A 26,723-nucleotide genomic window follows, 5' to 3' on the forward strand; every position below is an offset into this window, starting at 1 on the left:
TTCTTTTGCTACTCAATGGCTTACAATTTTGGACTCATCTCCCACTCCAGTTATTCTATCTACCATATTACCCTTACCACTCACCCCTTTTCTTCTGAGTCTGCTATTAATTTGTTAATTAATCATTGGCAAAAGCAACATGAATTAGGTGGGGAAATCTCTTTTGTTGCTCCTGCAGGGACCCCTTAATCTTTGCCCATCTTCTTTGTCCCACTGAGTAAAGCATTAGACCCAATTGGATCTTAAGGTTCAATTTATTTTCAATCAATCAGGGAGAGCTGCACACATTTGTGTATGCATACTTGTATGTATACAAACATATCTGTATGCACTCACACATGTATATAGTGTTTAGGTGTGTATCTATGAATATATACACATGTGCATACTGTAGTATGCTATAGAGCCATGTATATGTGTACATATACATGCACACACATATTATACATGCATACACACATACACATACTTACATACATACACTTACATGCTTATGTCTTTGTATATAGTTAATCTTCAATCACCTGGACTAATTAACTTGTTTTCCATCCCTTTGGTTCTCTGCTCTCTAATCCACCCTTCCCTCAGCTGCCACAACCATCCTCCCACTCTACAGATATGATCACATCACCACTCTGATCAAGAAATTCTCAAGAAAGCACTCTTGGTTTTGTCCAAACTCCTTTACTTGAAATCCTATTCTTTTATTTTTTTTTTTTGCAGGCAATGGGGGTTAAGTGACTTGCCCAGGGTCACACAGCTAGTAAGTGTCAGGTGTCTGAGGCCGGATTTGAACTCAGGTACTCCTGAATCCAGGGCCGGTGCTTAACCACTGCGCCATCTAGCTGCCCCTGAAATCCTATTCTTTTAAAAACAACAAAAACCCTGTGTACTAACTTTAACCTAACAGTCTAATAGAAGAAGTAGCACCTCTACCTGAACTGAGCACCTTGAAGAAGGGGAAATATGCTGAAAGGTAAAGATGAAAACTGTTGACTTTACAGTCATGAGCAATGGACTAATGTCCAGTGGGACTGTTTGCCCAATTTGGCTGGAATGTGGAATGTAAGAACATAAGGTAGTAATGTAGAAAGTTGGGGGGCAGTGAGGTGGTGCAGTGGATAAAGCATTGGCCCTGGATTCAGGAGTACCTGAGTTCAAATCCGGCCTCAGACACTTGACACTAGCTTGTGTGACCCTGGGAAAGTCACTTAACCCCCATTGCCCCACAAAAAAAGAAAGAAACAAAGAAAGTTGGGAGGCAAATCATGGAAGGGATTTATTTCCAGCCTACAGAATTGATATGTTACCCAGAAGAAACAGGGATTCACTGAAAGTACATAAGGTAGATTTCACAGGACTTAGCAATTGATTGGCTATGGGGTGGGGGGTGAAGGAAAGGAAAAGGATTAACAGTGTTTCTGGTATTGAACCTGAATTTCTGGGCAGGCTTGCCTAAATACTGGAATTCAGTGGGCCTTGAATAGGCTTTAGGGAGCTGAGGCCAGTGTATGTTACTATCAGTATCTGAATTTTAACCTAATTCTACCATGATACATGTTAACCAGTTCCTATCATTGGAGTAATGATCATTCATAGCTCTGGAGGAGATGTGGTTGTATCCTAAAAAGTCAATAAGGGAAGGACTCACCTGGATTTCAAAAAACTCTGATTTCTCACTCTAGGAAACAGCTGTACCTAGCAAGATTACCTGTGTTGTTGTTGTTTTTTTCCCCATTTTTTAAAAAGTGGCTTTCGTTCTCACTTTTATTTCCAGCATAGAATTGGAATTATGTTCTTATGGAGGAAAAAATAATGCCTAAAGTTGAGTAAAATTATTTTCTTGACAAAGTACCTAAGATAATGACAACCCAGTAGGATATAATAGAAAGAGCACTGGGTTTGAGTGAGAACTTGAGTTCAAATTTCAGCTTTGTTCCTTGCTACCTTTGTGAGTAAATCAGTTCGCTTCCTTGTACATATTTCTCTTCTTCAATAAAATGAGTTGGATGAGATTCAATGTTAACTTTATGATCACATGATTTATTGTAACAGAATATTTTGTAGCTCCTTCCAAAAGATACCTCTCTCTTTCCTCTCTTTCCCTCCCTCCCTCTCTTTTCCTTCCTTCCTTTCTCTCCTCTCTCTCTCTCTCTCTCTTTCTCTCTCTTGCTCTTTCTCTCCCCACCTTGAGTCAAGAATGGAAGAGGTATAAACCCACGTATTTATATATAGACACACACACTTATATGCCTCCTCCATATATATACATACATATATGTATATATATGACATACACCTCCTCCATATATACATATTTGTGCATATATGTGCATACATTTTACCTCTTCCATTCCTGCCTCCTTGACCTGATGCTGTTCAGCTTTCCTATTCCTAGTCTTTGAAGCCATATGGCTGAGGTGTAATATATTTCCTGTTCAGTAGAAAGTGCCATGTGACAAATGATTACTCTTTGTACGTAGAAAATAATTTTATTTTGATAGATATATTGGGTTTTATAAAATGAATTAAAGCAATGCTATATTTTCCAATATCACTTGGAAAGGAAGAAAGCCTTCTATTATTGGGTTGTTTGGAAGCTAACTGTTAGAAAGCTCTTTATATTGAGCTGAAATCTCCCCTTTGTATTTATGCAATCAAGTCTGTTTCTTTTTCCCAATGACATGCTTCAGATGTTTGAAGATAATGATCACGGTCATCCCAATGTTCTCTTATCCAGGATAAACATCCCATATTCCAACAACCAAACTGTATAAGACATAATCTTGATTTTCTTCTCCATTCTGGTGATATTCCTTTGGATGAACTCCATATTAACAATACCCCTGGCTTGCTAAAATCCACAAAATGATGTCTATGGCATTATGCCAACTTATCAGTTTCCTAACTCTGCCAAAGACTGAAAAACTAGGTTAGTCTGGCATTCCTTATTTGTAGTCAATCCATGTTGGTTCCTAGCGATTGCCACTTCCCTTCCTAAGTGCTCATATATCATCTATCTAATGATCTGTGCTAAAATATGTCCTTATGTAAGAGGGATGTCCCACCTCATCTTGTAAATGTAACTCACGAAATACTCTATGCCCTAACACATATATCAGCTATGGATGCCTCTTTTATTGAGTTATAAAATGAATCAAGCCATCAAAAGTGAGAACTAGGTATGAACAATTCCTAGACACCCCTATTGAATCATTCAATCAATCAAAGGTATAAACTAGGTATGAACAAGTATTTAATCAATTTGGAAGAAGTGTAGTACTCTAATCATTGAATGAAAGCAGATGATGCCATTAAGGAAATGTCTTGTGGTTGGTTAAACAGATTCAGTCATAGACTGTGAGGCTTGGACAAAAGAACAAGCCAGTTCAGCATCTGCCATTCCAATTACCAGCAAGCATTGAAATGGAGCAGCTCCAGTCAGGCCCTGAGAAGAAATCATTTGGGAGAGAAAAAGAAATGATCTGGTAGCAGTTTCTGCATCAGGAACCAAAGAAAACTAGGCACCCTGTGGACAAATAGCTTCAAGAATTTGCAAGATTATAGAACCTTGAACCCTGCCATAAAACTTACACAGCCTAAAGGAGAAACTGCATGAGGACTGCACAAAGAGAGTAAAGGACTTCCAAGCAAGCAGAAGCTGTGAGTTATACTTTGGCCACATATGCTCCCTAAGATTGAGCCCATTTCCCATGGGCTCAGCATACATTTTGGGCAAGTGTGTTCCAGACTTCTGGAGGGGAGAAGTAATGTTTTGTACTAAGTGTTCCTATTGTATCATCTCAGTAAGCATCCCTTTCTAAAAAGCTAATTTATCATGTCTGGCTAATTGAAAATCAATTGGGAGGAGAGCACACCAAATGATGGTTCATGAGCTACACTACAAGAAACAGTCATAGAACACTATGGGAAGAAATAGCCATATGATCTCTGGGTACCCATGTACCAACATGAGTGTGAGTTAAGAAGTATTTCCTGAGATCCTGGAAATTAGAAATTTGACTTAAAATGAATAATACTTATTTGTAGAATGGAGCAGGTTAAATAAATGCACTAGAACATTGGGCTGAATATAATGACAAAATTCAATAGGAATAAATGTAAAGTCTTACACTTGAGCACAAAAATCAGCTTTACAATCATAATATGGGAAAGGCATGGATAGATAAGTTATTCAGAAGGGGAAAAGGGACCTTGGGAGTTTTAATGGTTTGCAAGCTCCAAATGAGTCAGTAGTGTCATATGTCAGATTGGTACGTTAATGTACTCTTTGGCTGCCTTCAGGGGGAACATGGCTTTTCTGAGGTCCTCTCGAGTTATCAACCACTTTATCCCCTTTATTTTTGCTTCTCTGTATTCATTCATAGTGATTTTTTTGTTTTTGGAGGAAATCTGGAGAAGCTAGACATTTTTGATCTATTCCATCATCTTCCCAGAATGCCCTCCCATTAAGTAGCCATCTCTAGGATGGGGAAGAAAGGAAAACAAGACATTTACATGATAACTTTCTTGTATATTTGGAGAAAATAGCACATTGTACATGGTAGATTTGCAGTTTTACATGCAATCACCTTAATTGTACTATGTTAAGGAAATGCTTGTTTTGTTCTATGAATTGAAAATATATTTTTTAAAAGAGGAGCATGGGTTCCAAGCACATGGATAGTATGTTTCTGCTGTCCTCTTTCTTTGTCATATCTCAACTGGATTATTCTATTCAATTTTGAGTACCACAGTTTAAGAAAGATATGGATAAAGCTGGAGAGTATCCAGAGAAGGGACATCTTAGTGGTTAAGAGCTTTCATTCCATGTCCCATGAGGATCAGTTGGAGGAACTGGGAATATTTACCCTAGAGCAGAGAAGACTTGAGGTTGGAGAGGGACATGCTAATTGTCTTTATGTATTTAAAGGGCTGTCATGTGAATGAATGGTTAGCCTTGTTCTTTGTGACCCTAGAGGGCAGAACCGTAAACAATTGGTGGAATTGGCAAAGGAACAAATTTGGGCTCAATGTAAGGAAATGTTTCCTTATAATTAGAGCTATGCAAAAGTCGAATGGGTGGCCTTGAGCCTTTCTCTCAACTGCCTGGAGTAACATTAAAAGATTTGGGAAAACTGACTTAGGGGATTTTTTTTATCCCTTCCCCAAGTAGAAGGTAACATTTGTTCATTTCATTCAGGTTAAATTACCATATTAATTATTCAAAATACTTAATGCTATCAAACTGGAATAAGTGTACCGGATCCAACAGAAAACCTGAAACAAAAATCAATGGTGTCCAAAGGCCTTGGAAGTTAATGAATAATTAAGTCCATGCCCTTATGAAGTTTAAGCAGTGTAGAACAAACAGGTTACTTGATATGCAGTAAAGGGCAAGGTGGGTCAAGCTAAGGACCACAGAAGGTGGGATTGGAGAGCTCTTCCCTCTCTGATTTTACTAAGCCATCCCAGCTCCCCAAAGCCAGCACTTCCATGATTAAAGATTCTATTGCCCTCTGTGTCTTCAAGTCTCAGAGTTGATTGAGCTAATTGGATTTTTAAATTACCATAATTTCACGCCTCTTTCGCCCCCTGCGGGACACTGGGACAGAAGATGCTGGACGTCCTCTGTCTCACTCAGAGGATGGGTTAGAGGCAGTCTATTTTTATCCAAATGTATTCTGAGTTGGTTCCACTGGCCTCCCTAATCTAATCTTCTGTCCTTCACATATCATCAGTAGGACAAGAGTTGTGTCTTCAGTTATGGAAATGGATTGACCTGAGGTATCAAGATCTTCTATCCCATTCTCTCTTGATCAATATGTGGCAGGTTCAGGGATACATTTGAGGTTGAAATTAGGGATCAGGATGTGAGACTGAATTCATAATCTTGAATATATTACCTTGGCCCCAGTAAATCATGATGAATTCCAAAGAAAACCATTAATTTTTTTTTTTGGGGGGGAGAGGGAGGAGAAAAGATGTAGTAGATAGAGCACTGAATCTAGAGTTAAGAAAGCCTCATTTCAAATCCAGTCTTGGACACTGACTAGCTGTGTGATTCTTGGCAAGTGCTTAACCATTGCCTGTCTTAGTTTCCTCAATAGTGAAATGGGGAAAATAATAGAACCTACTTCCCAGGTTTGTTATGAGGATCAAATGAGATAATAACTATAAAGTGCTTAGCACAGTGCCTGACACATAGTAGGTACTATATAATTGCTATTATCATTATTATTCAAATCACAGGTTAGCTATGAAAGGCCTTGGGCTTAGGCAGGCTGAATTCTTATGTTGTATTCATCATTAAGTCAGTGTGACCCTGAGAAAGTTATGTCAATTGCTTGGTCCTTAATTTCTCAGCTTTCTCTTCTATTAAATGAGGTAGTTATATGATTTGGTTGTCATCATTACTTCCAACTTTGACATTTAATTTTCTCAAATTTCTCCCAGCTTTGAATTTTAAATTCTCCATCCTAAAGTCCCTTTTGGCTCTATCATCTCTTTTGCCTATTCTAATGTCATTTACAACTTGGATAGCCTTTTTAAAGCATTCTATGAATCTAGACCACTTGAAAAATAGGGGGGGGGGAAGGGGACTATATTATGAAAGTTCCTTTAGGCTGGAAACTTTGGAGACTTTTCAATGGAGAGAACTCTCAGTTTTACCCCCCTAGAAGCACCAATGATTTTGCTCTGTAGATTCTCAAGTCCTTCCTGGTCTCCATGTCATTCTGGTCTCTCTGTTCTCTTGTGTCCTTCAATCACATCCAATTTGGCTTGGGCTGCTGTTTTCTGGATTCCTGCTGGCTCAATCTTAGAATCAGTGGGCTCCATTTGGGTTTGTGAACATTAGAATGGCTTTCAAAACTGCAGTAAAGAGTAAAATCCATCCCCCCAAAGTGGTGAATCTGGAAACAGGGAAGCTGTCCAGAATGTGAAACAGTCAGAATTCTGTACCCCCTGCATATCAACAGCTTTGTAGGCTGTGTGCTGGATTAAGAAAAGTTACTGTTTTATCTTCTTCCACAGAAGGGCCTGGGCATAGGAGGAATGACTGCTATTTGGGACACTTTAGGGGAAGTTCCCTTTGGAGGCAGGAGATTGCTCATAATAATTTTTTAATTACTTCCAATGCAAAAATGTTTTTACACAACTCTAAGAAATCTTGGGGCAATTTTTTGGAATGTCCAGAAGAACAAAGCAACTAGGCTTTAGGTTTGCAAAAGTAAAAGGGAAATTGCATATTTATTGAGTATATATAGTATATCTATGTATGGGATGGGCATCATTGGGGAGACAGGAAAAGGAGAAGCGACAGACCTTGCCAACAAGAAATTCCTGGTCCTTAAGGGGAGGTCAAACACATCACTGCACCATACGATGGTGGAGTCCACTCAAAAGGGCACATAATGTTATGGATTGACTACTCTTCAGAGAATTAACTCCCCCCCTCCCCTAATTAGAGGCAGGGGGAAAGGGAAGAAGTTTTTATTAAGTACCTACTATATATTAAGAACTGTAATAAGCACATAACGAGTATTGTCTTATGTGTTTCTCAGAACAACACTGTGATGTAGGATTATCAACCCCATTTTACAAGTGAGAAATCTGAAGCAGATAGAGGTTAAGTTATCCAGGATCAAATGATTAATAAATATTTGAGGCCATTTTATTTACATATATATCTTACCATATGCTAAGTACTGTGCTAAGAGCTTTATAATCATTAGTTAATTTGATTCTCTAAACAACCTGGGAAGATAGGTGCTATTATTATTATTATTATTATTATCATCATCATCATCATCATCATCCACATTTTACAGATGAGGAAACTGAGGGAAACCAAGTTGAAATGACTTGCCACATAGCTAGTAAATGTCTGAGGCCAGATTTGAACTTGGAGCTTCCTGACTTGAAGCCTAATGTTCTATCTACTTTGCCACCTAGATGCCTGGCAAATGTTAATAGACAAGTATATCTAGAACTATGAGTTTTAGAATCAATTTAATTAATTTCATTTTAATTCCATTTCATTCAGTCAATATTTAATAAATATATATTTTTTTCAGAACCCTATACTAAGCAAAAAAGGATAGTAAGATATATAAGACATAGGTCCTTTCAAGCAGCTTAAAATCTAACAAGGTTGGGACAAGTATAATAGAATCATAAATTTAGGGCTGGAAGGAACCTTAGAGATTTTCTAGTTCACTCCCCTAATATTAGCAATGTATAAAATGAGGCTCAGAGAAACAAAATGACACAGGTTTAAGTGAGAAGAGAGTCATAATTTGCCCACTGGGCCTCAGTCTAAAAATCTCTTTTTTTTGTATGTAAGAGAATAAGGACCACATTAGCAGTAAGAGCTTTGAGTTGGGAAACAATAGATCATGATTTTGCTAATAGCTCTGAGTCCATGATGCTTGAATGTTATGAACTTTCATTGCCAATTCTACAATTTCTACAGCCAGGAGGTGGATCCATATTCCATGCCTGGGAGATGGTTGGAGAGTTGTACCATTGTTGCTGAATATTTTTGTTACTTTTCTTTAACATTCATATTGTTCTCCTCCCCCTTCCTTTCTTCCTTCCCTCTCTCTTTTCCCCTCTCATCTTTTCTTTTATTTCCTCCCTCTCTCCTTCCTTCCCAGCCCTAAATTCAAGCCTTCCTCTTTTTCTCTGTCCTTCCTTCCTTCCTTCCTTTTCCCCTCCCTCCCTCCTTTCCTAATTGCCACTAATGGCAAGAATAGAGGATATTTTAAAAAGCATTTTGAAGTATACAAAGTACTTGACTCACAATGTTCCTGTAAAGGTAAATAGTTCAACTGTTATTCCCATTTCATATTAAGAAGAAACTGAGACTCAGAAACAGAGAATGATTTGCCCACGGTTGCATAGTTGTTAAAGGATAGGACAAAGACTTGAATTCCAGTCCTCTTACTCCAAATCTAGTTTCTTTTCCTCCCTAACAGATTGCTGCCCTTTTGTGAACTTCTTTTTAACCCTGAATCAGATGCAAGTCTAAGCCTTTTGTCATTCACTGATGACTTCAGTTCCACCCCAATCTAAGCCCTCTTCCAAATGCCAGCGCTTTTGGATGTGTCAAGCCAGCTCCATTTCATTTTCCTCTACAGAGATCTTCTCTTTTCTGGGCAAAACAACTCTAAGACTTTCAATTATTTTCCATATGGCATGGTTTTTATTTCATTTTGTTTTGTGTTTTCTCAGTATCCAGGTTGAATTCCTTTCAATGCTCTCCAGTTTTTCAATGTTGTTCCTAAAATCTGATGCCCAGAACTGCAAACAGATCTCCATATGAGGTCCGACATTGGCATGAGAGAACAAACTGTAAACTCTCCTATTCTAGATGCTATGCTCAGAATTCCATTAGCTATTTGAGCTGCCCTTTAAAACATCGACTCATATTGAACTTTCATTCCACTTATATTGCCCAGTTCCCCGTCCCACACTCTGACAAACTGTTGTACAGTCATGCCATGTACTACTTTATAATTGATTTTTTGAACCCTAATGTAGGGATTTACATTTTTCCTTATTAAATTTAATCCAATTATATGTGGATTATGATTCTAACTTGTTAAAAATTTTTTTTGGATTCTTACTGTGTTTTCAAATGTGTTAGCTATTTTTCCCAGGTTTGTGTAATCTGAAAAGTTGAACTCAAACCATATGTTTGTATAAGTCCACGATAAAAATGTTAAACAGCATGTGATTCAGCACAGATCCTTGAGGTGTGCCGATAGACACCTTAAACCCTTAATGATTACTTTTAGGGTTTATTCAAACAGTTATAATTCATTTCATTTTCCTATTATCGTGCCCATATTTTAACATTTTTTCACAAGGATAATGAAACTAGATACACTATTCCTACAGTTTTCCCCTGATTTATTAGTCTTGCAACTCCATGCCCAAAGAAAATGACTTTCTCTTGATAAAGCCAAACTGGTTCTGAGTGTTTAAAACTTCTCTCTCCCCCAGATTGTCACATATTTTATAATCTATTCTCGATTTTTGTCAGGATTAGAAGTCAAAGTTGTAAATATAAAAACACTTAAAGGCTACTCTTTTCTGTCATCCTCACCATTTCCTTATCTCAGGTCCCACAGAATAAAAATAATTAGAGCAATGGACTTGGGCTCAGGAAGAGCTGGGTTCAGATCCCACATGTGACACTTACTAGCTATGCGATCATGGACAAATCGTTTAATCTCTATGAGCATCAGTTTGCTAGTCTACAAAATGTGAATCATAATACTTACCATACTTACTTCTAAGGAGTTGTTATAAGGTTTAAATGAGGTCACGTCTGTAAAGCACTTGACAAACATTTTAAGTGTATTGTGAATTTCACCTACTACTGCTGCCTTCTCATACTTCCTTCAGCCATAATTGCAGTGCCTAGTACTCAACAGTCTTCACAGTAATGTTTTGAGTTTTTACCCATTTAAATTAGTAGCAATTGATTATTTTCTCCATCCATCCATACTCTGAGTCCCTAATTCAGTGCTTTTAGTTAATGCATTTACTTGATAGAGTAAAAGTCCTTTGGCGTCTTTGCCATATTGGGCATCTAAGTTGTACAAAGTGCTAGACAGGGTCAAACCACCATCATATTTGGAAAAGCATAATGTCTCTGACAGGCAGCAGTAGGTACTGTTAGCATGTAGTGACAACATGAACAGGAAGAAGGAAGCAGTACGTTTGGAAGATAGTATCTCATGATTTTTTTTCTATCACAAATTTTTCTGATACAAAATATATCAATCAATTAACAGATGCAATGTGGATGATGTAGTTAATATGATATAGTTAATTGAGAATTAATATAGCATAAAAGACAACAGGACTTACTACCAGGAGACCTGGTGTTACATTCTATAGGATGTACAATTCTCAAGTTGAAACCTATTTCATTTTTTTTTTCTGTTTGTCTCTCTGCTAACTATCATAGTGGTTGGCACAAAGTAGGTACTTAATAAATGCTTGTTAATTCACTGAATCCTTGATCTTTCTTTCACTAGTCATTCTATCTCTGTGGTCAAGAAAGTCAAGTAACATTTCTTAAGGTCCTACCTTGTGTCAGGCAAGATACAAAGAAAGGCAAAAAATGGTTCCTACCTTCAAGGAGCTAGTAGCTTCATAGGGGAGAAAAGTGATTATAAACACATAAGTTACATAAAGGATAAATTGGAAATAATCACCACAGAGAAGGAACTAGAATAAAGAGGAATAAGGAACATCTTTCTCGAAAATGTCTTTTAGCTAAGACTTGAAGGAAGTCAGGGAAGCCAGAAAGTATAGAATAGGAAGCAAAGTTGCAGACATGGAAGACAGTAGAAATAAGTGGTCACTCAGGAGAAGTGATGTCTTATTCAAGGAAAATCATTGATCTCAATATCAAAGGATTACTGAGTATGTGGTAGAGCTCTAAGGCATATGACTAGAATGATAGGAAAGGACCAGGTTAAAGAGAACTTTAAAAGCCAAACAGAAGATTTTATATTTGTTGTAGTAGGGAATATGGAATCATTGGTGTTTATTGAATAGTGGTGGTGATAGGGTGACATGGTCATATTAGTACTTTATTATTATTTTTTTTTTGTTGAGGCAATTGGGGTTAAGTGACTTGCCCAGGGTCACACAGCTAGTAATTGTTAAGTGTCTGAGGATGGATTTGAACGCAGGTCCTCCTGAATCTAGGGCTGGTGCTCTATCCACTGCACCACCTAGCTGCCCCATATTAGTACTTTAATAAGATTATTTTGACAATTGAGTGGAGAATGGATTGGAGTGAGGAGAGGTCAAGGCAGGAAGACCAAACAGTCTAGGTATGAGATGATAAGGGACTATAGCAAAGTCATGGTAATGTCAGAGAAGAAAAGAAGGCATGTACAAGAAATACTATTAATGCAGACTCAATGGGACTTGGCAACTGATTGGTATGGGGAGTGTGAGAGAGAATGAGAAATTCAACATGACACCTATGTTTTGAGCCTGAGTGACGGTAGTGCCCTCAGCAGTAATAAGAAAGTAAGGAAAAAGGAGGGATTTGGGGAGAAGATAATGAGTTCAGTTTTAGACATGATTGTGGTTTTTTGTTTGTTTGTTTCAATGGGGGTTAAGTGACTTGCCCAGGGTCACACAGCTAGTAAGTGTCAAGTGTCTGAGGCCGGATTTGAACTCAGGTACTCCTGAATCCAGGGCCCGTGCTTTATCCACTGCACCACCTAGCCGCCCCTCATGATTGTGTTTTAAATGTCTATAGGATATCCAGTTTGAAGTATCCAATAAGCAGGTAGATACAAGAGACCTACAATGACTAGGAATTAGAAGAGATGGTTAAGGATAGATGAATGGATCTGAGAATCATCAAGATAAAAACAATCATTGAATCCTTGGAGATTAATGAGATGACGATCTCCAAGTGCAATAGAGAGAGGGAGAAAACAAGAGGACACAGCATAGAAATATAGGGAACATCCAGGGTTATCTGGTCAGCCTTTGACACAGATCAAGCAAAGGAAGCTGAAAAACGGTTAGACACATAGGCAAAGAACCTAAATATGCCCAAATAAAAAAGACTAGCTCTGAGGTCAGAGAATGTTTCTACTTACTGTTTCTTCTGGACTTTATTTCAATGGACCTTATTCTTTCCATCTGTAAAATGAGAGGTTTGGACCAGATGACCTCTGAGGTCCCTTCGAGCTTCAGATACATGATTCTATGATTTCCCTTCCCTAGACCTAAATGTTCTTACCTGAAAAATGGAAATATACACACCTTGGAGAAAAGAAGACATGGCTAATGCTGAGTCAAAGTCAGAGTTTAAAAAGTTCAGAAATAGTCAACCCAAGGAACTAGGTTTAGAGTTTTGAAACCAACATGTCCAATTCAAAGCAATGGAGAAGAATGGAAGGAATCACCAAAAATTGTCAGAAAATCACTACAGATGGAAAAGTATTAATTGCCCAATGATAGCTTTATCACAGGCAACTTCATCCATGAAAATGTGCTGTGTTGGCAAATTTTTTCATAGCCATATCACCCTTTACTTCCTTACAAAGATTCACTGTATGCTTTGACAGGTGGGCACAATCTTACATTCCAACCTTTGGTACATTGTAAGGATATACTTGCCTTTCTTCAGTCATTGGGTATATATATCCTATCTACTATAAGAATTTATTGTGATTTGGGACCCCATCTTTGGCTAAAATTAGAAAGCCTCAGGCGCACCCCACCTGGCTCTCGCCACCCTGGGCACACCAGCCTCGGGCATGCCCCACACAGCTCCCTCTGCCCAGCTGAGGTATGCACAGAAACCCCATGCCCTGGCCAGCCTCGGTCGCCACCTCTGGGGTGCCAGTGAATTGGCTTGGGATGTGTGGGTGGTCGGCACGGGTTTCCTATGAGAGAAGGTTTTTTTTTTTATTCTGGGAAGTGAGCAACTGAGAAGAGGAGAGATGAGGGAGGAGATGAAAATAAGAAAGAGAGAGGGAGGAGAGTTCATGGTGGCAGGTGAGAGAGTTAGATGCGGACACATAGAGGATGGAGAGAGTCAGGTGGGCAAGTTTACAGGTTGTATTTCCTACTTTTCTTTGTCCTTATTTCTAAATTTATTCTCATCAATAAACCCTGTTCTTTTTGTTTATTTGAAAAGAGGTTTTTTTAAATCTTGTTTCTTATCAGTCTGGGAGGAACAGTTGAGGAGGGGCAGCTCTTCCCATATTAAATTTGGCCCTTACAGATTGGTGACCCACACGGGGCTTAACCAGCCTGGGAGATCTTTTAAAAAAACACCTTACACTACCATTATTAGAAATTGACTCAATGGCCTCCTTGACCTTCTTCCTATAGATACATCCACTACCACCAAAACAAAAACAAATCAAGAGGACTCTAAAATTATTGAATCATCGAGCATGGATTGAACAGGGGCAGGCACAGTCAGGGAGGCAGTATGGTACTGTTAAAAAATTATGAGGGGGGGGCACCTAGGTGGTGCAGTGGATAAAGTGCTGGCCCTGGATTCAGGAGGACCTGAGTTCAAATCCAGCCTCAACATTTGACATTTACTAGCTGTGTGACCCTGGGGAAGTCACTTGGCCCTCATTGCTCCACTATATATATGAAATAGGCATGAAGAAACCTGGGATTATGCCATTTGCTAACTATCTCACCACTGGTGAGTCAGTCTCTTTGGGTCCATTCATCATCTATAAAATGAGTTCTGGGGGAGTTATAGCAAGATTGTAGAGTCAGAGATGTGACAGAGGATTATAGCTCATCAGCCTTTACCTCCCTCCTATTCCACATGCACAGTTGAGTGGAAAATAATGCATCTGTCCCCAAATAAATGAATGGATGTATAAAAACCAAGAGAAAAAAAGAATGGCATAAAGATATGTTGAATGAGCCATCCCCAGACAAGAAAAAGAACCAGAACAAGGAAATGAACAAGTAACACTAAAGAAAATCCTCCACAATGAACAAATATGACACAGGATACATAAAACTCAATAAACACTTGAAAGTAAACGAAATAGGAGCTCATGTCAGTAAAAAAATGAGACATTCATAATAAGAAGTCCTTTATCGACAAAAACAGACAAATCATAACAAAAGACAACTACATAAAAGTGCTGAAAAATGTGAATAAAGTGATGGGATCAATGAAAAAATACAATTGTCGCAATGGAAGGGCAGAGGCAGCAAAAGATCTACAAATCAGCCAATCAACTTCTCTTTATTAAGCACTTACAATATGCCTAGGACCATGTTGAACACTAGAATAGCAAAGAAAAAACCGAGACAGTTCTGACTTCATCAAGTTTCAGTTCTACTAGACAGTTTCTCTTAGGTCCCTTCAAGCTCCCAAAAAAGCTATAATTGCAGGCAGATAGTTCCCCAACCTTTTGTTAAACACCATGAACAAGGCCATGAAACCCAACTAAAAGCAGAAGTGTAGACAGCTGTCTTAAATGTTCCCATCAAACTGTGAGTCAGGACAGTAGGATGGAATCTTGGTAAATTATTTAACAAAACTTCCTTGTGTACCTACTGTTTACAAGACACAAAGCTTAGATATGTTGGGAAATAGCAGGATGAATAAAACAATCCATGACCTTAAGGAGTCTACAGTATTGGGAGAAATAAGATATTGATAATGAAAAGATAACAAACAATATAAAAGAAGTATTGTATGAGGGGTGAACATGATTAGTACTCTCAGTGATAGCCTTCTTATTCCTCAGTTTTGACATCTGCAAAATGAGAATATGAATTCCATCTATCATTTTTGAGATAGGCATTAAATGTATGAATTGTATAGTGCTTTCCAACTCTTGTGATTCTACAATGCCTATCATATATTCAATCCTAACCCTGGGCCCAAGAATGAGCTCTAACCCCATAAAAAGGCAAAGACTCAGACCAGTCACCTTTTAGGGTGCTAATAGTGTCTATGATGACAACTAATAAAAATAACATTCCCATTTTGCAGATGAGAGAACTGGGAATTAGAAAAGTGAATGCTGATAGTACTAATAGTCTTCACTCTTCATTCAATGTTTCTCATGGATTGCCTTAATATTATTTCTAATCTTTTCATTAGTTAGTCCACTGAGGATATGGGTATGAATGGCTAGCCAAATATTACCTTTAGGACCACAGAAATCATCTGAATACCTGTCCTGACAGGAGTACAGGTGTATTATCTTAGAATACAGAGAATGTCAAATTTGTTTTTCATCTTAGATTTGTTCAAGTCCTTTGTTGCACCCTGATTTGTGTCCTAGACCCAAAATATGAGTCAAAGACTCAATAATATTAATAATTATACTTTCCCTGAGCCCAGACAGTTATAAATCATTCTAGAATTCAATGTTTAGAGAAATCAATACTGTGATGCTTTTATACCAGTGGTGGGCAGATGAGGTCATGATCTTTCAGTCTCTTGCTGAAAATCTAGACAAGCCCTACATTTGGATTACAGGATTCGATGCTAGAAGAAACTTTAAAGACAAACTATTCCAATACTCTCATTTTATTTCAATGTGATTCAATGAACACTGATTAAATGTGCAAAGTACTATGCAAGGTAATACAGTACCTGCCCACAAGAAGCCTATCTATTCACAGATAGCTTTGGATCATAGTAGGGGAAATGACCTTAAAACTGGTAGACTGGAATTCAATTTCCTGGCTGTAGAGCTGTGGGACAGTCCCATCACTGAGCCTCAAAGACATCAGAGGATGTATGTAGAAAAAGGGTAGTTTGTGTGGAAGTTAGAACACTAAATGTAGCATCAAGTAGAGTTTAGCCAAGTAACCTTGAACACCTTGCTTTTTTGGGACCTCAGATTCTCCATCTAGAAGGGTGAGGAAGTGGGACTAAATTTCTAAGGCCTTCTTCTATCTCCAAATGGATGAATTCTCATCAGTAAACTTGACATAATTATCACATCATCTGCCTCATGATGTTATAACTCTTTTGGATGTTCTTAATTCATTCTGCAAACACTTAAGAAGTACCTACTATGTTCAAACCTCTGAAGGAGATATAATGTTTCGGTGAAGCAGAATTCCTACCCTCATGGAACTCAGAGTTCTGTCTAGACTAGTTACAAATAAACCAGAAATGCAGAAAACTGTATCTATATATTTCATACATACATATATACATACATGTAATATAATTCTGAGTATATATTTTGTATTTAAGTATAACATGTATATATAATATATGTAAGTATATATAAACGAGTGTATAAAACAGTCTAAGCAATTTAGAATTATGCAAAAAAGGACCTAAAATTTCCATGCCTTTTGTTCCCGAGATTACACCGCTAGCCATATACCCAAGGAAGTTATTGAGGGAAAAAAGAAAGGCTTGATATACATCAAAATCTTTTAAGCAGAACTTTTTTTCCTTTAGCATAGAACTAGAAATAGCCACTGCCCATTGATTGAGGAATGGCTAAGCAATGCTTAGCTAAAGGAAAAAATGCTACTTACTCTGCTGTAAGAAATAATAAATAGTAGGAGTTCCAAGAACCACGGAAAGACTTACATGAATTTATGCAAAGTAAAAGAAGAGCCCTGAAAACAATGACTGCAACAAGATAAATGGAAAGGACAACTCTTTAGAAACAATAAATATCAATAATGTGAAACTATTTAAAAAAACCCAAAAAACAAAGAACAAAAAAACCCAAGCTGGACCTATGAGAAGATACTTCTTTCCCTCCTTGGCCAAGGTAGAGGTTCAGAGGTGTAGAATATTTGATATAATGTCAACTTTTTTCAAGATATTGGTTTTGCTGGACTTTTTTCCTTTCTTTTTTATTTTTTCTTTTATTATTATTATAAAGGGAGAATGTGTAGGAGCTGGGGAGAGATAGAGCAGCAAATCAAGGCAGTGTAAAAATAAATGATATCCATGAAATCTATTTTATATTTAAAAAAAATAGAACAAAGGTGATTAGCCCAGTTTTTCAGTGCACCTGTATCTCTGCTGCTTCTCTCACTCCTGTCCACATCTAGTATAGCCATTACAGTACAGGCTTTGTATTGTTGTTGTTTGTCTTTTGTTCTCAAAGAGGACCATGACATCATAATGATGTCATGACTTGCAGGGAATTAGATTTAAATGAGGAAGGGCTATGCAAAGTCACCAAGCTCACTCTCTCCTCCAGAGCCATCTGGGTCCAGTGGCAAGATATATATCAGAATGACTGGAGTTGCCCCTGGATGTTTTTAAGGCAATCATGGTTAAGTGACTCGCCCAGGATCACATAGCTAGTAAGTGTCTGAGGTGAGATTTGAACTCAGGTTCCTTCCAACTTCAGTGCCAGTGCTTTATCCACTATACCATTTAGCTACCCCAAGCCTTCACATACTCCATCTCAGGTAGACATACTCATTCCCCACCTAGTGCTAAGTCCTTTCACTAACTTATACATGCTGGGGGAACGTCAATCAAACTCTATCTTTCCCAACCAGCAAGGTAGTCTCAGTCATAGGGACCAGAAGAGATTCCTACTTCTTCACTTCCAACATAGCAGTGGCAAAAGACAGTTTGATGATCCATCTTTGACCCCACCCTCACCCCATCCCTAGGGTTCAGAAGCAGGAGGTCTTTGCTACAAACCTAGTTCTCCCTCTCTTTTGCCTCCTTGACTTCTCCAGACCTGGAAGAAGAAGCAATGAGCTAGAGATTAACAGGCACAGGAGTATCAGAGAGATAGGGGAAGGAGCAGAACGAAGTAGTAGTTGGTAAAACATAAGAGATTTCAGTGAACACTGCTCCCAGGGGGCTTAGAACTAAGTAAGCCAAACCCACAGTTCCCCCAGCTTGCAACGCTGCTTCCCTCTGCCCCTCCCTCCAAAAACACATATCTTAGAAACCAAAGTCAAAAGCTATTCATCACAACAAAATCTGGATCTACCTGGACATCTTGACACCTGCCCACCTCCTTCTGCCCACCTAGAAGTGCCACCCTCCAGATATGGGACCTGAACTTCAAAAATTAACCCTCAGGGAAGATGGAAAACTTCTAGCTAAATTTTAATAAGAAATTCTTTACACAACTGTTGAATGGGATTGAAAAATGAGTACCACAATTTGATAAGTGTCTTCCATTTATATTATATATATATATATATATATATATATATATATATATATATATATATATATATATATATATATATTTACACACACACACATATATATGGGTGTTTTTTTTTTGGTGGAGGGAAAAGAATGAGACTTATCCATAGTCACATTAGGAGTCAGTAGGACAGAGAGAGATTAATTCCCTCTGAGCCTCAGTATCTTCATCTGTGAAAATGGGGATAATTAATCCTGTCCTTGCCTACTGTCCGGCTGCATCTCACTTGGCTGTTGTGGGGATTGAATGACCTAATGAATAATAAAGCAGTTTGAAAAGAACTAAATCCTATACAAATAATTTACCCGAGTCTAACTGGAAGAGGGAGGATCTCTGCCCTCACAGAATCTCAGAATCATAAAGAGAGTTCCTTAAGGCTGAAGTATAATCCATATATGAACATAAATCCTCTCTTAAATGTCCTCATATCATTCCCCTACCTGCTTGTTGTCATTACTTAAGTTTCATTTCAACACTTTCAAGAATCACAATATTTCACCATTGAGAGTGTCCTCATATGCCATTCAATCAAACCAAACCTTTTTTTTTTAATATACTGTTGTCCCCAATTATAGAGCGAGGTTTTTGAGAACAAGAATTGTCTTAATTTTTCTTTCTTTTTCTATATCCCCCAAACTTAGCATAGTACATGGCATATAGTAAGTACTTACTAATAAATGTTTTTTTTTAATTTTATTAATTAATTCATTTATTCATAGATTATTCATAGTAATTCAAACATTGCTTTAAGTCCTCCAGTGAAGGTGAACTTGCTACCTCTTGAGGCAGCCCATTCCACTTTTGTTAAGAGGTAGACTTTTCCCTATATCAAGCCTCAATCTGCCTCTCCATAACTTTCACCTTTCAGGTTGTTTCCCATCGCCTGATCTATGGCTCCACGAGTAGGGTTGGAATGTTCTCCTTTCGCAGACGACTATCATCAGTCTCTCTTTTTTCAAAGAAACTGTCGGTGAGAAATAGACTCATTTGGCCCTTTACTGAGAAGCTAAAATAAATGATTGTGTTGCCTTTCCCATTGAGTGAGCAATGTTTTCTTCTTTAAAAAAAGAACCATCACTGTCTTTGGCCTGTTTGTTAGACATCCTGGGAGGCACTTCTCCAGAGATCACTCATCAGAGTCCAGTTCTGGCAAGGTATTCTGACCAATACAGTTGTCAGAGGTTGTGTCCGTCATTCTGCCAAACTACCTGATCATCCACAGGTGTCAATTGAGTGACTCTTGCCTATATTTGAACTTGTGGAAGGAGAGACAGAGGGAGGTTGTGTGGTAGCTCCTGATCCCCAGTCCCTCAACTCTGATATCCCCCTGTGTGAAGGAAAGCTTTGGCACCCACTCTCATCAATCAATCAATCATCAACAAGAATTTGTTAAGCGTCTGCTGGGTGTCCAGCACTGAAGTAAGTACTAGAAATACAAAGATAAAAATAAAATAATTCCTTTGCTTAAGGAGTTTATAATCTAGCTGGAGGAGATGACATGCAAATATATTGAGACAAGCTAACTTTAGGAGAAAGATGTCAGTAGCTGGAGGATCTGGAAAGACTTGGAAATTAGTAGGTAACCAATTATATGCAGAAATATTCAGGAAGGCAGGAGTCTGAATCTCACCTTAGACCATTACAAAGCTGTGTTACCTTGGACATATCACTTTTCTGAGGCTCAGTTTCCACATCTCTCAAATGGTGATAACCTCACTTTGTTCTTGTGAGGATCAAACAAAATCATGTATGAAGCACTTTCCAAACCCTGCAGGGGTATGGGAGTGTTAGTAATTAAGGGGTTTCCTCTGGCAGGTTCATACTATTTTCTCAGGCTCTTAACCAAGTGTTTGAAAAGGGAAGAGCAGAAATGTTCCTTTCAACAGACCACACTGCCAGGACTACAGTCCCAAAAGGCTCATTGTAAGGTGAAGGAGGAAAGACAGCAAAGCCCCCAAATATTGCCACCCGTCCCCCTAGCTGTCCTGTCCCATTAATCCCTAGGGAGAGCTTTGTTTCTCTGCCCTGGACTGATTCTGTGTGACCTTGGGCAAGTCACTTCTCTCTGAGCATCCATTTACTTTTCTGTACAATTAATGGGGATGGGTGGGAGGGAGGGAGAGAGATGGGTAAAAGCATCTCCAAAATTCCTTCTAACTCTAACATCTTTGGCTCAACATTTGGAAGATCCTTTGGACTCTATCAGCCTACATTGATATTCACAGCCCCTGCTAAATCTGACATTCCATGTTCTAAGTTCCCTTCCAGCTCTTGGCTTTATGTTTCCTTCCAGCTTTGATCACCTTTGCACCATGTTCATACTAGCACAGATTTAAAGCTAGAAGAGATTTTAGAGCTTATCAAAAACTAGCCTCCTCATTGTACTTAAAAGGAACCTGGAGCCCAGAGGAGAAAAGCAACTGGACCAGGAATCGGGAATCCCATAGATCTGGAGCAGGAAGGAACTTCAGACATCATTTAGTTCAGGAGGGAGCTAGGTGACTCAGTGGGTAGAGTGCTGGGGCTGGAATTAGGAAGAACCAAGTTCCAATCCAGACCCACACACTTATTAGTTGTGTGAACCTAAGCAAGTCACATCCCCTCCATTTGCCTCAGTGTCCTCAAATGTAAAATGGGGATAATAACAGTAACTACTTTGCAGGATTGTTGTGAGGATCAGGTGAAATAAGATTTACAAAGTACTTGTAGTTTTGTTCAGTTGTGTCTGATTCTTTGTGACCCCATTTGGGGCTTTCTTAGCAAAGATGCCAGAGTAGTTTGCTAAGTCCTTCTCCTGGTCATTTTACAGATTAGGAAACTAAGGCAAATGGGGTAAAGTGTCTTGTCCAGGGTTATAGAGCTACTGAGTGTCTGAGGCCAGATTGGAACTCAGAAGTGTATTCCTGAATCCAGGCCTGGCATTCAATCCATTGTGTATCTAATGTGTGGCAAAGTCTAGCATGTAGACGTTATATAAATGCTTATTCTATTCATTCCATTTTATGGATGAGGAAATGGAGGTCTAGGAAGTGTTGAATGATTTGCTTCAGGTCACAGAGATAACATTTCCTATGACGTAAAGTATTTATATAGTGCTTGAAGGTTTATGAAGTGCTCTACAAATATTTTCTCATTTGATCCTCCCAAGAGCCTTGGGAGGTAGGTGTTATTATTATCCTTATCTTACAGATGAGGAAACCGAGGCAGATGGATGTTAAGCGATTTGTCCAGGGTCATTTAGCTGGTAAATGTCTGAGGCTGGATTGGAACCTAGGTTTTCCTGACTCCAGAGCAGTTCTCTATCAACTGAGCCAGTTCAGCTGCCCCTGTTGGTAGTAAGAGGCAAAATCAGGATTTGAACCCAGGGTCTCTGACTCCATTTCCACCATTACAATGTACCATGTTGATCCAGTTCTAAGCTTTAAGCTCTATGCCCTTTGATACTTTACCAGTCAAGCTGTTTAAGTCTGGCTCTGCCCTCCATTCCTTGAAAGCAGCCGGTAGAGTTGGGATGTAGACCAAATGCCTTTAAAATATGTATGTATACTTTTTCTATTGTCAAGATACCTAAAATAGAATTCCTGCTGGCTGCCTAATTCACCTCTCTACCACTTTCCTCCTATCACTGTTCAACATTATTGTTAAATCAAGCCCTGATGACATTAAACAAGCTTGGGTTGGGGGGGTATGGATCACTTGGGCGACATGGGGCGAAATTGGCTGTTCTGTTTGGCTGCTTGGCTAATCGATGAAATTCCATTAGGGAAACTGACCAGGCAGGATGAGGAATACAGATTTCAGATATTGGGCTTTCCTGCTTGACTAGTCAGTCCTTTGAATTAGTCTGAGCTAGGGATGAGATCTCATGGTTAAGTTGCAGGGCAGCTCCTGGATTGTAAGGAAGAAGGAGACTGCACCATCGGGTTCCCACCTAAGGGACAAATGTGTAAAGTTATGGCATGAAGGAGGGATATGAATAGAGGAGAAAGCTGGGGTCAGGACCGATTTGTCCTGGGCCATCTGCAATAGCTTAGGCTGCCTTAAGGACAAGTTCAGGTTCATACGCTGGATTGGTCAAATATTCACTGAGTATCCAAGGAGCAGAAATTGAACATGCACGTGATCTGTGAGCTATGGAAACCTGGAATTTGCGTGGCTCCTTCCAAGGCTCATCTTTAGTTCTACCTCCAATGCAGATTTTTCTGTATCTCCTGCCATTCTCTAGTCTTTCCCTCCTCTCCAAATTATCTTGGATATTACTAATCTTCCTACATGATGATGACTAGTGCTGCTGCTGCTGCTGCTACTACTATTACTACTGCTACTGCTACTGCTACTTCTATTACTACTACTACTGTTACTACTGCTGCAACTACTATTATAACTACTACTATTCCTGCTACTGTTACTACTGCTGCTACTACTACTACTACTATTTCTTTTAAAATAATTTAATAATTGATGAAGTGCTTTAGGACTTAGAAACCACTTTACACCTGTTGTCTCATTTGATCCATATCACAACTCTGATGACCACCCATTTTACAATTGAGGAAACTGAGGTTGAGAGTAGAATGTAAACTCCCTGAGAACAGGGACTATTTTCCATTTTTATCTTTGTTATCTCCACTGACTCCCTGGCACAGTTCCTTGGACATTGTAGGCCCTTAAGAAAATGCTTGCTGCCACTGAATTGAAAGCAGAGAAAGGGATAGCACCCACTCTTGGGGAGCACTGGTTTTATCAATCTCCGGTTATCCTCCATCTCCCTGGGAAGTCATTCCATTTTGGGAGAGCTAGCTCTAATCATTATGTTATGGGAGGATTATGGGCCCCAGTTACCCCAGAAGTTGTCTGGGAAGGTCAAGGAACTTTTTCCTTGAAACCCCAGGAGTTTTCCCCTGAGATCAAGGAGGCCTTTCCTTGAGCTCAACCAAGAACAGACACACCTAAAAGAGATAAACAGCACTGGATTGAATTGAGCAAGCTCCAGGACCACCACCCTACATTCCAGTCCTCCTCGACACGTAGATGAGGTAATCCTGGTAGGTGTGGCTATACCAGGATAGGACCCAGGAACTGCCCACCAGCAGACTGCTGGGACCCACCAGGATGGAGTTAATGCCCAACACCAGACTGCACATGACCCATCATCAAACTACACCCACCCACCACCAGAGGACTTCCAACCCACCACCCAATAAGGGACATTTTACCTATGCCATCTTGGCCCTATAAAAGAGCGCTCCCCAAGATAGTCATGGAGGAAAGTGTATTTTAAACCTTCCTCCCGACCAGTTTCTCTTGTACCCCAATAAACCTGTTCTTTTCTTCCTAAATAGCACTTGCCCGAGAGTGTAATTCTTTACAGAGGAATCCTAAGGACCCACGTGCTTTCTCCCCATATCAATTAGGAATCATAGTTTTGGATCAAGCCTAACTCTGACTTGCTAAGATTTTTGCCCAAAGCTCCTGGTTCTGCCCTCTGATGCCACACTAAGCAACACCCTTTTTACATGACAGGTCTTTAGATATTAAGAAGACAGCTAGAACATCCCACTGAAATCTTCTCTCTTTTAGTTCCCTGTCTTAAGAAGTCCCCAGTCTGCTAAGGGAAATATTCTGTAACTTCATCTTCATTCCTTGGTTCCTTTCAAAACTCTATATGCATACAATTAAACCTGAAATATTGCAATAGCTTCCTCAATGATCTGTCTGCCTCCTCATCAATTCGTTCTCCACACAGCTTCCAAAATGATTTTCTTCTGTTTTGTAAATGGTATTTTCTCCGACTACATTTAAAGATAGTCTTCAACATTCATTTTTATCATATTTTGAGTTTCAAGTTTCTCCCCCCTCCCCTCCTATCCCCTTCCAAGATGGCAAGTAATCTGGTATACATCATACGTGTGCAATCATGTAAACATATTTCTACCTTAGTCACATTGTGGAAGAAGGAACAGAAGAAAAGGGGAAAACCACAAAAAAAGAAACAAAAAAAGTGGAAAGTGGGGGAGGGAAGGCAGAATCGAGTGAGGGAGGAGGAGCAGGCAGAGGTGCAAGTGGGAGCTGGCTATTCTGTGGGGTGGGATGGGGGAGGGGAATGGTTGGGGGAAGGGAAATAAAAGGGAAATAGGCAGGAGGATGGGGAAAGGAAAGAAGAGATAAGAAAGAATGGAGTTGAGGAAGGACATGTTGTTTAGGGGAACACGTTGGAAGTGACAGTGAAGCACTCCAAGTTTGGAACCTGATCCCATTAGGTGGCCAGGGTAGTGTTGTAGAAAGAGCCACCCACCCTCCCCCCACTCCCGCTCTGGGTTCAAATCTCAGCCCAGACACTTGGCAGTGAGTTGATTTAAAGTTGGGAAGGACCTTCTAGGTCATCTAGTCCCTAGTTTCTTAAACTGTGCATCCCCACTCCATATGGGGTCTCATGAAAAATTTGGCCATAGTAAAATATGTATATCTATTTTATATATTTATATATCTGGGGTCATGTCAAAATTTCTCGGGCAAAAAGGGCTCACAAGTTGAAAAAATTTAAGATGCCTATATCTAATCCAAGTCCTTTTTTGGTTTTGTTTTGTTTTGGTTTTACAGATAAGCAAACTGAGGCCAGGCTTTTGTTTGACCTTGAGCAAAATCACTTGTCCAAACTTTGCCTATGTTTCCTTGAGAAATGATGGCAATCACAATTCATTTCCTGTTTCAAATTTATGACTGACACCATGCTGACTCGCAGGCTCTGAGATACTGTGTTGCTCCTATACAGATGTCCCACCAAAGTGGTGAGCTCGACTTCCAGACTCCAGCCCGGTGCATGGGCACCTCTCTGCTTTTCCAGCTTTTGGTACATGGTTTTTGGATCATAGCTACTCCAAGCTATGGAGTGCTCACCCAGATGCCAGCAGTGCCCGCACAACCCACGTGCTCTTTGTCACTCCTAGGCATCACCAGGACAGTACCATTGAGGCAGACATCCCTATCGAGGTGGAGTCTACCCCAGTGCCACTTTATGACAACCAGACGGCATGAAGTATGAGTGTGAATGCCATGTCATTTTTGCTCTGACTGATGCAGATGCTCCACCCCCAACTGAAGACTGGAAGGAGCATGTCAACAGGACGGGATGGACAATTGTACAGAACAAGCTGTTCGACAAGATTCTCAAAGCCTGACCGGTTGGCCCAGCTAGCCAATGAAAAGGCTTGCAATGAGCCTGTGCTATTGTGAGTTGCTGTGGATAAAAGTACAAGGAGTTTGGCGGGCACTGGCAAGTGTGAGTTGGGACATTAAACATGTCCAGTGGTTGCATACAACAGTTGGTGGAAACCCTGAGCCTACCTAGGTTAGCAGCATACCTTAATGCATTGCTGACATTGAAAGGGAAGATACCAAACTTAATTGACCAAATGCAGGTGCTGCAGGAACTGAAACCTTGTCTCTCCTGCTTAAAAGGCCCTGGGACCCTGCTGTAGGAGTGCTTTCTCATAACAAACCAAGCAAGCTCCCTGTATCTCCACTGATTCTTATTATATGCTCTGGTCCCTCGAGTTCCATGTTCCCTACCTCTCAAAGTCACCACTTTTGGCAGTCACAGCTTTCCTGCTTGAGCAAGGTAATCCCAGTTGCCACCCATCTCCAAAAATGGGAGTAAAGCAGGAATTCTTCAGTGTCTTGAGCACATGATTGAGGCTGCTTGTCCTGTCATCTTACTTGTAGTATAAGACTGAGAAACAACAACAATCTCTTCCCTAATAGAGATTAAGATGGAAATGTAGTTAGAGATAGATAGAAATTAAGATAAGGGCAGACAGATAGTCCATCCAGTAGAGTCCCAGGTTTAGAGTCAGAAAGATTTATCTTTCTGAATTCAAATATGGCCTCATACCCTGGGCAAGTCACTTCATCCTGTTTGCTTCAGTTTCCTTATGTATAGGAAATGGCAAATTACTCCAGTATCTTTGCCAAGAAAACCCCCAGTGGGGTCAGAAAGTCAGACATGACTGAAAAATG

At 39.5% G+C, this 26,723-nt stretch overlaps 1 pseudogene; it reads left to right on the forward strand.

Annotated features, from left to right (window-relative positions):
• Positions 1-25,742, forward strand: part of LOC122745983 — a 75,469-nt pseudogene extending 49,727 nt beyond the window's left edge.
• Positions 25,743-26,723: the final 981 nt, after the last annotated feature.

Source organism: Dromiciops gliroides, chromosome 1 (assembly GCF_019393635.1).
Source record: "Dromiciops gliroides isolate mDroGli1 chromosome 1, mDroGli1.pri, whole genome shotgun sequence".
Lineage (NCBI taxonomy): Eukaryota > Metazoa > Chordata > Mammalia > Microbiotheria > Microbiotheriidae > Dromiciops > Dromiciops gliroides.